Consider the following 13,652-nt stretch of genomic DNA (forward strand, 5'->3'; position numbering starts at 1 on the left):
TTGTTATCACTATGGGATTGTATTATTTGGAATATTGACTAAAGATTTTATGGATGTCGAACAAATATAGGCTAGCAGCTAAAAGATTTGTAATTTGGGATTGGGGAAAAGTTGAATAGAAAGAAAATGCACAAAGAAATATAGGATCCATTTAGTATACAAGATTTGACTGGATTAGATATACCAATTTATCATGTTAAGTGTTTGGGTATGCTGAAAATTTTGATAACTAATCGAGTTAATCTCATATGTCTGAGATTATTCATCCTATCTAGCAAAGTGAGATAAATAATTTCATCCAGATGAGATTTTTTTTATTATTTTTTTAAAATTTTAAATTTGTTAATATATATTATTTTTAATAAAAATTTAAATGAAAGAATTAGTATAGATTTATTCATAGATTTTTATCAAAAACTTATTTATTAAAATTAGTGAAAAAATAAATTAGTATCAAATTAAGTAAATATAGAAAAAAAAAATAAAGAAAGAAAATTATAATAAAACATATATTTTCAAGTTCTTGTATCTTAGAATGACGAAGTAAGTTAAATAGAACTCACCTATATAAGAAACATATAAAATTAATGGGTAAATATAAGTACCTAAAGTTTTAAGTTTGTAAATGGCATAGTTTTAATATTTATTTTTAGCGGTATAAGTACCCAATATTTGTAAAACTGTAATTTTTCTCTAATTTCGTCAGTACAAACCCTTTTATTTTCTTAAACAGGCCACATATAATGTAAAGACCGCCTAAGATTAACACTATGAATTATTAAATAGGGTTTAATTATTTAATTGAATTATTAATTATAATATTGCATATTGATGAAAAATTATTTAATTTCAAACTAAGTTAAATATGATATATGTGAATTTCTCATTTTCTGTGTTTGTGCTCGGGAGCTGTGGAAAGCGACGTTGGGCCTTTAGAGAGTCGCATTTTATATGTTTTAGAATGTTATTACCGGGGTATTAATGTTGGGTATTGGAGGTATTGGAAATTTGTCGGGATTTACAATGACTAAACTGTTCTTGGATGGTATTGAACATTTGAGTTATATTTAGGGGCAAAATGGTCATGATATTAGAAATTATTTCTCTTGTCTTTTGTGGACATTATGGGCTGATTATTCATTTGGTTTTAATGAAATAAAGTGATTATTATTTAATGTTAGAAAAAGATAAGAGAAACCTGGAAAATTCTCACCTATTCTCATCAATTTCCTCTCCCTTTCTCTCGAACTACTAAGGACCAGCAAGAAGCTGGGATTTTGTTCAGCTTGATCTAGTGAAGTCTAGTTGATTTGGTGTGCCCTAATCCAAGGTATACACTTTAGCTTCTTCTTTTTCATTCTCCTTAGCTCAAAACTAAGTTTTGATGCATGATTCTAGTGAAATAAGGTTCTGTGGTATTGAAGCTTGTTTGATTTTGTATTCTCATATTGAGTTAGGTTCTGGAGGGTTGTTTTGAACTAAGTTGATAGGTTGTGGTATGGTTTATGCTAAGTTTAAGTTAGAGAACTCAACTTGGACCTTTAATGGTGATTTGATAATCTGAGAATATTGTTGGGATTTATTGCTTGGAATTGGTTTGTTGGTGTATAAGCAGGTATACTGAAAGTTTTTAGAAGATTTGGGTTTGAATTGAATTAAGGGGAAGAATTTCGGGTTCCCAGCTCAAAACCGGAATTCCGGTTCCTGGGTGCCTGCTACAATCGGTCGACCGGTTGGTGCCAGGAACCGGACTTCCGGTTGGAAACCGGTTTGCCGGTTGGGGCTTTTTCCCGAACCTTAGTTTTTCCCGTTTTTACGTAATTTAGAGTATTAGCATCCTATTTATCGATAGGGTTATTCTTAGTTTTGATTATAAATCCCTGATAAGTGTTTTAGCGTGTCTCTCATCGAATTCTGAATATTATGGTTTAGGGCCCTGTAAAGCGTCGAGCTGTGCTTCCACTAAGGCTGACCGGCACACTTGAGCACAGAACGAGGTAAGAATAACATAGAACATATTATATAAGCATGTTGTATATATTGTTGTATACGTTTTGGGTGACATCACAGCGGCACAACCATTGTGTCGGTTCGGCAGTACAGGCATTGTACTGGTTAAGAGTGATATTCACCCCAGAGGGTATTAATTGGCGCTATCATAGCAGCACAACCAATGTGTCAGTTCGGCAGTACGGGCACAGTACTGGTTAAGAGTGATATCATGGCCAATTATACGCTTGGGTGCTATTGATGCTATCATAGCGGTACGAACATAGTGCCGGTCCCGCAGTGCGATCATAGTGCTGGTAGTGGGTGATATCATGGTCAATAGCACCAACCTTTAAGAACGTTCTTATCCATTTGGTGAGCTTAATTATTGAGCTCAGGGTGGCTTAATCACAAAGTCGGCATTGCATTATTTATATATATGTTTTGCATATCTTACTGAGTTTGTTAACTCATCAGTTTGCTACCTTGTGTAGGTAAGGGAAAGGCAAAGCTGGAGGAACAGTGAGATGGAGCTCGGCAGTGATTGTACATATCGCGGCAGTGCAACCTGAAGGATTTCGGTCTTTCATCATTTTGAAATAAAGTTTAGTTGCCTGTTGTTTTTTTAAAAAAATATTATATGTACATATTAGTAAAATACTTTTAAATTGTATTTTTGATACTCGAGATCCCGACCCATATAAGTATAGAGTTATAATAAAATCAAGTTAACTTTTGGATTTGAAAATATTTAAATATGGGCGTTACATATAAGGTCTAGATTCTTGATCATTAGGTCTAGACAGAAACATGTAGTACTAGTTACTTCAAAATGTTTCTTTAATAAATTCAAAACAGAATCTGTACTGACAAAATTGGAGGAAAATTACAGATTTACAAACATTGAGCACTTATGCCGCTAAAAATAAATATTGGCTTTATGCCGCTTACAAAATTAAAACTTTAAGTTGTCGCTATTTACCCAAAATTAATTAACATGCTTCTTAATAGTAATATTAAATTAAAATGAGAAATCTTATTTAAATGTTGAAAAATAGTCCAAAATACTTCCTTAAAAAAAAAGGGAAAAAAACAGAAAAATACAAAAAAGGAAAAAAAAATTACAAAAATACTTTGGGCCGGCCCATTAAACATTTATACAGTCCACATATAAATATTTACAAAAATACCACATGCACTAAGTCTTCAGCTGTACAGAGCGAACCATGAAGGTAAAAATACCGCGATCGTTTCAAAACTGCAAAACAACCAAAATGAAACCAAAACGATAAAAATACAACTATTAATTTTGGCGAAATAAACTGAAAAAGAAGACATGCAATGATCTAAACAGAAAATGACGAAAAAAAAATCAAAAAAACTGTGAAGAAACTGAAATTACACATTTGTATTCTGTTTTATTCGATCAAAATAACTCCCCCTAATATCGAAATCTATATTCATGAAATGTAGATCTGTAACAAACAGATCTGGAGCTCCCACCAAATCCAAAACAATGTATGATGTGAAATTTTTTAAAAAAACCTCATGAATAATACATGTACGTTATATACAGTTGTATTTTGATTGATTACTGGTTTCCAATATAAATATATTTTTTTAGAAACACAATAAGAAGAGTAAATTCGAATTAAGGTACAACCAGTTACGTATAAGTCAGTTTATTTTTTGTTTTGGTTGCCTTATAGTTGCATTATCGTTTTATTATAGTTTGTATATTATGCATGAATTTAATTTGACGGGGACCAAAAAATAGTAGTTATAATGAAATAGTTGCATATTAGTTTTATAATGAAATAACATATGCAAGTAGCAAAACTATAATAAAACTACTAAACAACTGTATACAAACTAAAATACAGGAAAAACTCTTTGAACATCAACATCCATGATAAATCTCATTGTTACCCATTGATGATATAAAAATAGACAAGAAACAACTAGACAAAAAACATATTTAAAAAAAATACATACAGAAGGTGTTTACACTATTAAAAAACTATGAAAAAACTATTACAAAATGAGAAATAATTAAATGAAGAAACTGAAATGAAAAACAATAAAACATCTGAAAAAACAAAACAGAAAAAAAACAAAAAAAAAAAAAACAGAAATTAAGACTAAACAAACGAAAATGAAAAACTCATAAAAAGAACAAATAAATTAAACTAAAAAATAAAAGTCCTAAAAAACTAAACAAAACTAAAAGAAATGTTAAAATGAAAAACCTGAAATAGTAAAATCGATAAACACAAAACACAATAATGTCAAATACGAAAAAAATTTCAAAAAGGGGGGAAACGAAAAAGAAACCGAAAACAAACCTGAGATCGAAGACCAGCTCCATCTTAATCATTTTTTGAGCATCATCTTGATGAATTTTTTCCTGAGCATCATCTTAATCATTACAGTTATGGGATTCGGTAATGGGAGTTGAAAAAAAATTAAAGAACAAAAAGAAGAGGGAAATCGAGTTGGGATCGTGGAGGGGGAAGTGTTTAGCTATGGAGGTTAATATTTAAAAAAAAAAAAAACTGAAAAGAAATGAAAAATAAAAAGAAAAAAGAAGAGAAAAAAAAAAAAGAGAAATGATATATAGAAAGATTGATGTGGTACATCAATCTCACGTGTCAATCAAGAAAGCATTTATTGTGTGTGCATGTGGTACAAATGTAAAAAATTAAAAGAAAAGGGTATAAATGTTTGGGTAACCGTGTAGTGGTTTTTTTGTAATAAAATTAATATTTTGTATTTTTAATGTAAAAATTTCAAAAAAAAACTTAGTTTTGATATACGTGGAGAGCAACAAATATCACTACTAACTCACATCATTCTTAGAAAAAATTCCAAACAAAAATTATATATGGCAAACTACCATTTATAGTACCAAACAAGTTACATTGAGCACATAAATATATAGTGGCATAAATGATACAAAACAAGTCATAAAACTACACACAAACAAACTACTAAATTCAGGATATAAAATAATCTCAAACTTTTTAAATATTTGAATTTGAAATTTTATTAACTAAAACTCACCAAATAGAACTTTTACCACCAAACACCACATAAATCTTAACTCTAAGGTGGTGTTTGGTCGGGAAGAATGAAAACATAAGAATGAGAATAGGAATGGAATAGAATAAATTTTAAAATGTATAAAAAAAAAATTGATAAAAAAATTATTAATTTTTTTTTCATCATGCATTGGAATGATCTTTCTTTCTATTTCAAAATATAATTGTCATTCACAAAAATAGTGGAAAAGCCATTCCATTAGAATGACATTCCAACACTTTAATATGCAACCAAATAAATGAATGGAATGGAGTTTGTTTCTTTTCCTTTCTATTCCATTTTATTACCTCAAACCAAACGTCACATAGGAGTGTGTTAATGAAATAATGTGGCTAGTTTAGAGAATTTATAATTGAATAAATGAGCACCGTGAAAATACATACTACTCAATTAAAGAAAAATGATAAAGAGTTTCACAAGAAATATATAAATTTATATGGATAAATATTAAAAAAGTATTGTAAGGTGACACATGAGGAGGTTAATCGGGTTCAACAGTTGCTTGATTCATTCGCTACTGTTACGGGGCAACATGTGAATTTTGGTAAGTCATCTGTCTTCTTCAGTACTAATACTTCAGCCACCATGCGACCTACTATATGCAATAGATTGGGTATCACTGAAGAATCTGAGCACAACAAGTACTTGGGGCTGCCGAGTACTGTGGGAAGAAATAAAAATGTGATATTTGGCTACTTGAAAGATAAGGTGCAGAAACGAATTCAGTCTTGGGATAATAAATTTCTATCTCATGCTGGAAAGGAAATTCTTATTAAATCACTTGTGCAAGCTCTCCCGGCTTACACAATGAATGTGTTTCTTATCCCGGTTGGCATTTGTCAAGACATTGAGGGTGCCATTAGTAAATTTTGGTGGAGATCGACCAAAGATAAAGGAATTCATTGGTTAAGTTGGGACAAACTCAAGAATCACAAGAACCATGGGGGAATGGGGTTTCGTGATTTAAGAGACTTCAATTTAGCTCTTTTAGCTAAGCAAGGGTGGCGACTTTTGACATGTGGGGATAGCTTGATGGGCAGAGTGTTTAAAGCCAGATATTTCTCTACAGGGTCTTTCCTGACTGCATCTTTGGGTAGTAATCCAAGTTACATTTGGAGAAGTGTTTTTGAGGCTAAGGAGTTAGTTCGGTCAGGGGGTACGGCAAATTGTGGGTGATGGTCCTAACGTCTCTATACTGGCTGAGCCTTGGCAACCTGATGATGAGAATCCTTTTATTGAATCTTTGCATCCAGGCCTTGTGGGGAAGACAGTTGATTCTTTTATGAAAGTAGGCTTGGTTGAATGGGATGAGGAAGTTGTTACAGATGTGCTCAATGTTAGGGGTCTATCGCTAGTTTGGAAGATTCCTCTCTCTTCGTCATCGACAAGTGATATGTGGTATTGGTTGAAGGAAGAGTCAAGTTTGTTCACTGTAAAGAGTGCTTATGCTATGCTACAATCATTGAAAACCAGTAGTAGTTTACCTGATAACTCTGGTTTTTGGCGTCAGTTATGGCAGCTTAAGCTTCCTCCCAAGGTGTTAAATTTTTTGTGGAGGGCATCCTTTAACAGTCTCCCAACGCGTTTCCAGCTTTCGTCTAGACATGTACCAATTGATTCAATGTGTCCCTTATATCTTGTTGTTCCTGAGACAACCCTGCATATATTGGTGAGATGTCCTTTTGCTCAAAGTTGCTGGAACATAATCAAGGTTCCAACAGTTGCACCTGGTGCGATGCTTTTCTTTAGTTGGTTGGAGCTTGGATTGGCTAGTTGGGGCACAGCCGAAATCATTGAGGCTGCTATGACTTGTTGGTCAATTTGGACTCACCGTAATGACCTGGTTTGGAACTCCAAGCAACCAGCTCCTAGTGATGTGGTGACATTGGCTAAACTGAATTATGTAGACTTGTTTAATGCTCAACAACATAATGGTATTGATGTACCTATTGGTGGCCTGCATGTCCAAAGTGTTGACCATTGGACTGCTCCTGATCTCCCTTATGTTAAAGTTAATGTTGATGGTGCAATGTTTATTACTCAGGGGCGTTATGGTGTGGGTCTTGTTGTAAGGACTGCTGCTGGTTTGGTGTTGGTAGTGAGAGTTCTTTCCAAAAGTGGCTCTTTGCAGCTTCATGTGGTCGAAGCCATTGGCATCAAGGAGGCGTTATCTTGGAGCAAAGCGAATGGATGGCCTAAGGTGGTCATTGAGTCGGATTGTTTAAGAGTTATTAATGATTTGCTAAAGTTTAAACATATGATTTCTCCTTATGGCCATATTCTTTTTTATTGTAAGAATTTGATTGCTGATTTTGTTGATGTTTCTTTTAATTTTGTTAAGCGGTCTGCTAATAAGGTTGCGAATGCTTTGGCGCGATCTTCTTTTTGTAAGGCTGACTGTATTTTTAGTGAGGATACCCTACTTTTTGTAGCTGCATCTTAGTTTTGGATGATTTGAGATAATGAATTTAAGCATTATTCAAAAAAAAATATTCAAAGTGATGTAAAGTATTATATTATTATTGGTGTAATAAAATATTGTTAAATTAAATATAGTTGGACTTTTTTTTTTTTTTTTTTTGAAAAAGAAGATCTAAACCGAGAGCTGGAGAAGGCGAAGATCTTCAAGGAGGGGAACTGAAAAGGTTCCGAATTATCTCTCTGTCCGTTCCAAGGGCTGATCTGGCAAGGTCGTGAGCTGCGATGTTCGTAGATCTGGGAATGTGGTGGAGAACAGCACCTGGAAAAGACGACAAAGAGGAGACTATGAGGGCGAGTAGACCCGAGAGCGCTGATCGATCTGGAGAAAATTTCTGGATACGGTGCACAAAAGTTTGGCAGTCAGAGGTTATGACAGCAATTGGGAAACGGACTGCTTGACACCAAAGGAGAGCTCGATGGAGGGCTTCGGCTTCGGCGAAGATAGGGGCGAGAGCTGTATGTGAAGCAGCCGTGAAAGTTGCAATGGCTGTTCCTTTGGAATCAGTTACAACCGCCCCGTACCCGTGCTTGTTAGTTGAAGGAGAAAGAGCAGCATCCACAGAAAGCCGATATGTGTGATCTGGAACATGAACACGCGGTGAAGGATGGTGAGAGGTGTGAGATGATATGGATATCCGATTTTGCGCGTCCCTGTATTCCTGCAAATAATAACTGACATAGCTCTCCACACAGAAATCAGTGACATGATTAGGATTAAAAATGGCTCTGTTTCTGTCATTCCAAATGGCCCAAATTAAACCCAAAAAAGAGTTAAATTGATCTTTATCAAAACTTTCAAAACCTCTTAACATAAACTCTTTAATATCACAATGTTTATTTTTAAGATAAAATTGATAAAAGGAAGAGTGTTTCCAAATTTTACCTGCCCTGGAACATTCAAGAAGAGAGTGAGTATTGGAGTCATGATGAGAGAGACAAAGGGAGCAAAAAGGGGAGGTAGTGGACTTACGATGGAAAAGGTTAAGATTAGAGGGAAGGATGTGATGGAAAGCTTTCCAAACAAAATGTTTGATTTTGGGTGGGATGTTAGAAGACCATACAGTGGTCCACCAACGCTTGTAGGTGGCAAGGTTTGAAGGGCCAGGAGAGGAAAGATTTGAATTAGCCAAGTGGTAGGCAGAGTTAACAGTGAAAACCCCCGAATGGTGATGGTTCCAGATGAGGCTATCGTTGTTGTGAGGGTCAATGGGAACAGCAAGAATGGCATTACACATCTCCTCATCAAAAAAACGCTTGAGTTTTGAAAGGTCCCAATGTCGGTCTTCGGTGATAAAAAAAGAAACATTTTGGGAAGGAGGTGAAAGGCCAGGTTTTAGAACAGCTTTGCCATGAGAGGGAAGCCAATTGGATTCAGAGATATTGACTAGGTTGCCATCCCCAATTTTCCAAATAAGGCCTTTGATCAGAAGATCACGACCCCAAAGGATGCTTCTCCAACAGAAAGAAGGAGTGTGGCCAGTGGGCGCGAGCAAAAAATCATTGCGCTTAAAATATTTAGCCTTAAGGATCTGGGTCACGAGGGAGTCAGGGTTGGTGAGAATACGCCATGCTTGCTTGGCCAGCATGGCTTGATTGTGATGAACAATATTTCTGAAACCCAAACCCCCGTAAAATTTGGAGGTGCAAAGATTGTCCCACTTTTTCCAATGTATCTTATGGTTTTGGCCCAGGGACCCCCACCAAAATTTAGACATTAACTTGCTGTAATGCTTACAAAGAGACACCGGGAGGCGGAAGCAGGACATGGCATACGAAGGAATGGCTTGAATGACCGCTTTTAAGAGGACTTCTTTTCCCGCTCTAGAGAAAAGACTTTGGTTCCAGACTGAAAGCTTAGAACTGGCTTTTTGGAGAAGAAACAGGAAAGAGGAGGTTTTTGACCTAGAGAAACATTGAGGGACACCCAAATATTTATCAATGAAAGGCTTGTAATCAAGGTGAAGAGTGTCCCTGAGGGTACGACAGTCGACGGAGGAGGTATTGGGAGAGAAAAGGATGGATGATTTGTGGAAGTTGACAGATTGGCCAGTAGCAAGGTTATAAAGGTTAAGAATATCCTTGATTTCCATGGCCGTGGACGGAGTGACCTTCGTTAAAAGAAGACTGTCGTCAGCAAAAAGGAGGTGGGAGATAGTAGGAGCGGAGCGGGAGATGGAAATCCCTTGGAAAGCGTTAGAGTTGGCTTTAGCGTTGATGGTCCCTGAAAGACCTTCAGCAACAAGGAGAAAAAGATAGGGAGAGAGAGGGTCGCCCTGGCGAATTCCACGAGAAGGTAAAATTTGGTGGGAGAGGCAGTTGTTAATGCGGAGACGGAAAGAAACAGAGGAAAGGCAGTTGAGAATGAGAGAGATGAAAGGGTCGGGGAAGCCAAAATGATGAAGGATGTGGTCAATGTAGGCCCATTCCACTTTGTCGAAAGCTTTTTCCATATCAAGCTTCAGAGCAGCCCAGCCCACTTTTTCCAATGTAGTCTCATCGCATATATTTCAAATAGGTCCAACAAAACCAAATAACATTAATGACATGTTTACTTAAAAAGAATGGAAGAGAAAAAGTAGTAAGACCCACACAAATTTATATAATTATTCCTATAAATTTGATACAATATTAATGTTTTTATTAAAAATATAAAACAATTATAATTTTATTACTAAGAAAAGTAGAATTAATTGAGGAATACCTCTTTTTTGTATCTATTAATCAAAAATACCCTTATATTATATTTTATTAAAATATGCATACTTTTATGGGTGAGTTGCCCAATATAACCCCACTCTCTACTTAAATTTAACATATAATTTACATTAACTTAAGGGGTGTAATGAAGACATTATCTACAAAAGTGGGTATATCTTAAATAATATAAAAATGAAAGTGAAAATTGAAATAAGTAAAATAATATGGGTATACAATGTAATTTCCTCAAGAAAAGTCAACCCTACGAGTAATTTGGCCTTTAGTTTAAGGCTTATATTATTATGGGTGTTCATCAAACTGCTCAAACTGCCCCACCGTAAAAAAAATACGGTTTAAAATTCTTTGGTCACGGTTTGAATTTTTCTTAAACCGCGCGGTGTGGTTTTGAATTGTTAATATGCGATTCAAATCGCACCTCACCATACATTATAAAAATACTAATTTTTATATTTATTTAGGTCCAATATGTGAATGTCCAACCCAAAACCCATTAATTATTGCATTCTTGAAACTTTTTTTTTTATATATATTTATTTTCAAGCTTTATGGTATTTTTTATAAGTGTTGCTTAAGCTTTGTTGTATTTGTGATAGTTTAATTATTGGTGATAGTCTAAACTAAAAACTACATCGCATCATTTTTGCGGTACGGTTTTTGCAGTTTTTTAGTTTTGTGGTGTGGATGAGGTTTGCAAAATTAGAAAAATCGCATGTGCAATTGGTTTGAAAAAAGGTCGAAAACCGTACCACCTGCACCGCCCACCCTGCAAACATCTCTACATAATACATACTAAACTATTGTGTTCAAAATTTAGTACCATTTTTGTTAAGTGTTAAATTTAATATAATTTTTAGAACTATATTTTATCTATATATCACTAATTTGTAGATTATCTTACCATAATACACTTCATTCTATATCCGTAATTAAGAGAAATATTTCAAGAGCTTAACATGAAAAAAAGAATTAAAGGAGATAAAATCTTATAAGATAATCTAATAATATTTTAAATATATATAATTAATTTAAAAATATTACATCACATAGTACAATTTATAGAAAATAATAAATACATAATCAAAATAAATATTCTATAACCAAAATAAAAAATATTACCGTGGTAAAAATAAAACCATAGTAAAAGTTAATCTAAGTAGATTTTGGATCCTCATTGGTTAAAGTATATATATAAGGATTAAATTTCTGTTGTTCTAAATAAATATTAACAACTGTAAATTTTAAAAAAATACAATTTAGTAGTGATATAAGTTCAATAAACAAAAAAATATTAATTATTCTAATATTTATTTGTTTGAAAAGTCTGTCCTAAGAGTAAATGGACCTTAAGAAAAAAAATTAATTCTTAAGCACCAAAAACTAATTATAAGGCACTTTTTTGGACCTTAGGTAGGTGGATCCTAGCGTGACCTACTTTAAGACATATTTACTTAAAGTGAATGGAAATTAATAGTATGATATTAATTCTCGTACAATTGTTTACTAAAATCTCGAAATGAAGAAAGTAGTAGGGCCCACACAAATTAGGAGAAATAAAGAGAAAGGTTCTCTCCCGTTTTTATCGGAAATACCTTTTTCTTTTCCTAATTTATTTTATTTTAATTTTATTAATTAAAAATAAAAAAATAAAAATATACCCTTTAAAAATCTATAAACAAAAAATAGTTACATATTCTAACAATGACAATTTTGTCAAATTAAAGTATTTTAATTACTTTTTTTAGCTATGTAAATAAAATAATATGATTTTAGTTTTCTTTTCGGACACTTTAGTAAACAGCATAATAAAATATTATTTTCAATTATTTTTTATTTTAAACCGTTTCATTTCTCTCATTGATTATTCTGATTCCAATTACAGTTTAGTAAACGCGTCATTAGTCCAGAGTCAATCATAGTCATGCTGTATTGTGTACTAAATTTAGTACAACTTTTATTACTTGTTAAATTTGACATATTTTTTGATACACTGTTGGAACTAATATTTTACCAAATGAACTATATTTTAACAATATATCACTAATTTGTATCTCCATCCTAGGGATGCACATTTCTCCCACGGGGATGGGGCCCCGCCTCATTCTCCGCCTAAATAGGGAATGGGGCGGGACGGGAATTACACTCTCCGCACCGACGGGGACTCGTTTAGTATTTTATCTTATATTTCTAGTAATATTTTATAATTTATATTTGTATTTTTTAGTATATTAGTATCTTTTTATGAATTTTAAGTTGTATTTTGGATAATAATTAGTTCATTGAATAATAATTAATGTGTAATATTTTAATTTTGTTGTAGTTTAATATTTTTGTATATTAAAATTTTTACTATAAACTTTATTTTTCTATTAGGGGATTCCCTGCCCCGTCCCCGCCCCCATTAGGGGATTCCCCGTCCCATCCCCAATGAAGAATAAGCGGGGATAAGGACTAAAATCCTTAACGGGGATGGGGACAGGGAGAGTACTCCCTGCCAATTCCCCGCCCCGTTTACATCCCTACTCCATCCTCTCAGTATACACTTCATCCTACATCCCAAATTAAGAAAAATATTTCAAGTTCTTAAAATGAAAAGATAAAATATATACTTTTTAAATAAAGCATTCCAAACAAAAACAATGTTTATCGGTATGGAGGAGATCTTAATTATACCATTTAGGTTCTCGATTAAGCCAAATTAACCACATTATAGACATAAAAGTAATGACATGTGCATAAATAATTAATAAATTTTAAATATGAGAAGTGCTACCGTCAACTTCCTATTACAACCTCTTAGTCAAACTTTATGCCCAAAAATACATGTCAGAATACTTTTTTTTTTCTTTCGAAATTTTATTCATGATGATATTCGTTATAGTTACAACATCACTCCTGTAGATTTTTGAATAGTTTCTAGTGCCGAAATATATATTTGAAGTTTTTTAAGTACGTGTGGTGAATTAGAATATCAAAAACTTTATTTTTTATACTGTAAACTATTTAGAAATTTTTAAAAATTTAACTATAACGAATACTTCAATAAAAAAATTTTAAAAAAAAAATATTACAACATGTGATTCAAATATAAAAATTAACTAAAAGGCTATAGTTAAAACTCTACTTTAAATATATAAATTTAAAAAATATTTACAATTATGAAAAAATAAATAATTGAAAAATATTACATAATCAAAGTAAAAAATGTTACTTTTTCTAGTAAATAATGAAAAACATAGTAAAAGTCACACTAAAGCAAAGTAATACACAAGAATATTTATTAAAGAGTTAGTAAAAAAACCACAACCATAGATATGGTCACCCAATCAAATCCCAACACGTGTAAACTTCTCGCACTTTCATTA

The 13,652-nt window shown here is 33.1% G+C and overlaps 1 long non-coding RNA gene across 1 annotated transcript; it reads left to right on the forward strand.

Moving 5' to 3' along the window:
- Positions 1-1,160: 1,160 nt before the first annotated feature.
- Positions 1,161-2,695, forward strand: LOC133029114 (uncharacterized). The gene is made up of 3 exons (XR_009683322.1): positions 1,161-1,330; positions 1,933-1,997; positions 2,484-2,695. It is a non-coding gene; the product is annotated as an uncharacterized LOC133029114 (long non-coding RNA).
- The last annotated feature ends 10,957 nt before the right edge of the window (positions 2,696-13,652 follow it).

This window comes from Cannabis sativa, chromosome 7 (assembly GCF_029168945.1).
Source record: "Cannabis sativa cultivar Pink pepper isolate KNU-18-1 chromosome 7, ASM2916894v1, whole genome shotgun sequence".
In the NCBI taxonomy this organism is placed as follows: Eukaryota; Viridiplantae; Streptophyta; class Magnoliopsida; order Rosales; family Cannabaceae; genus Cannabis; species Cannabis sativa.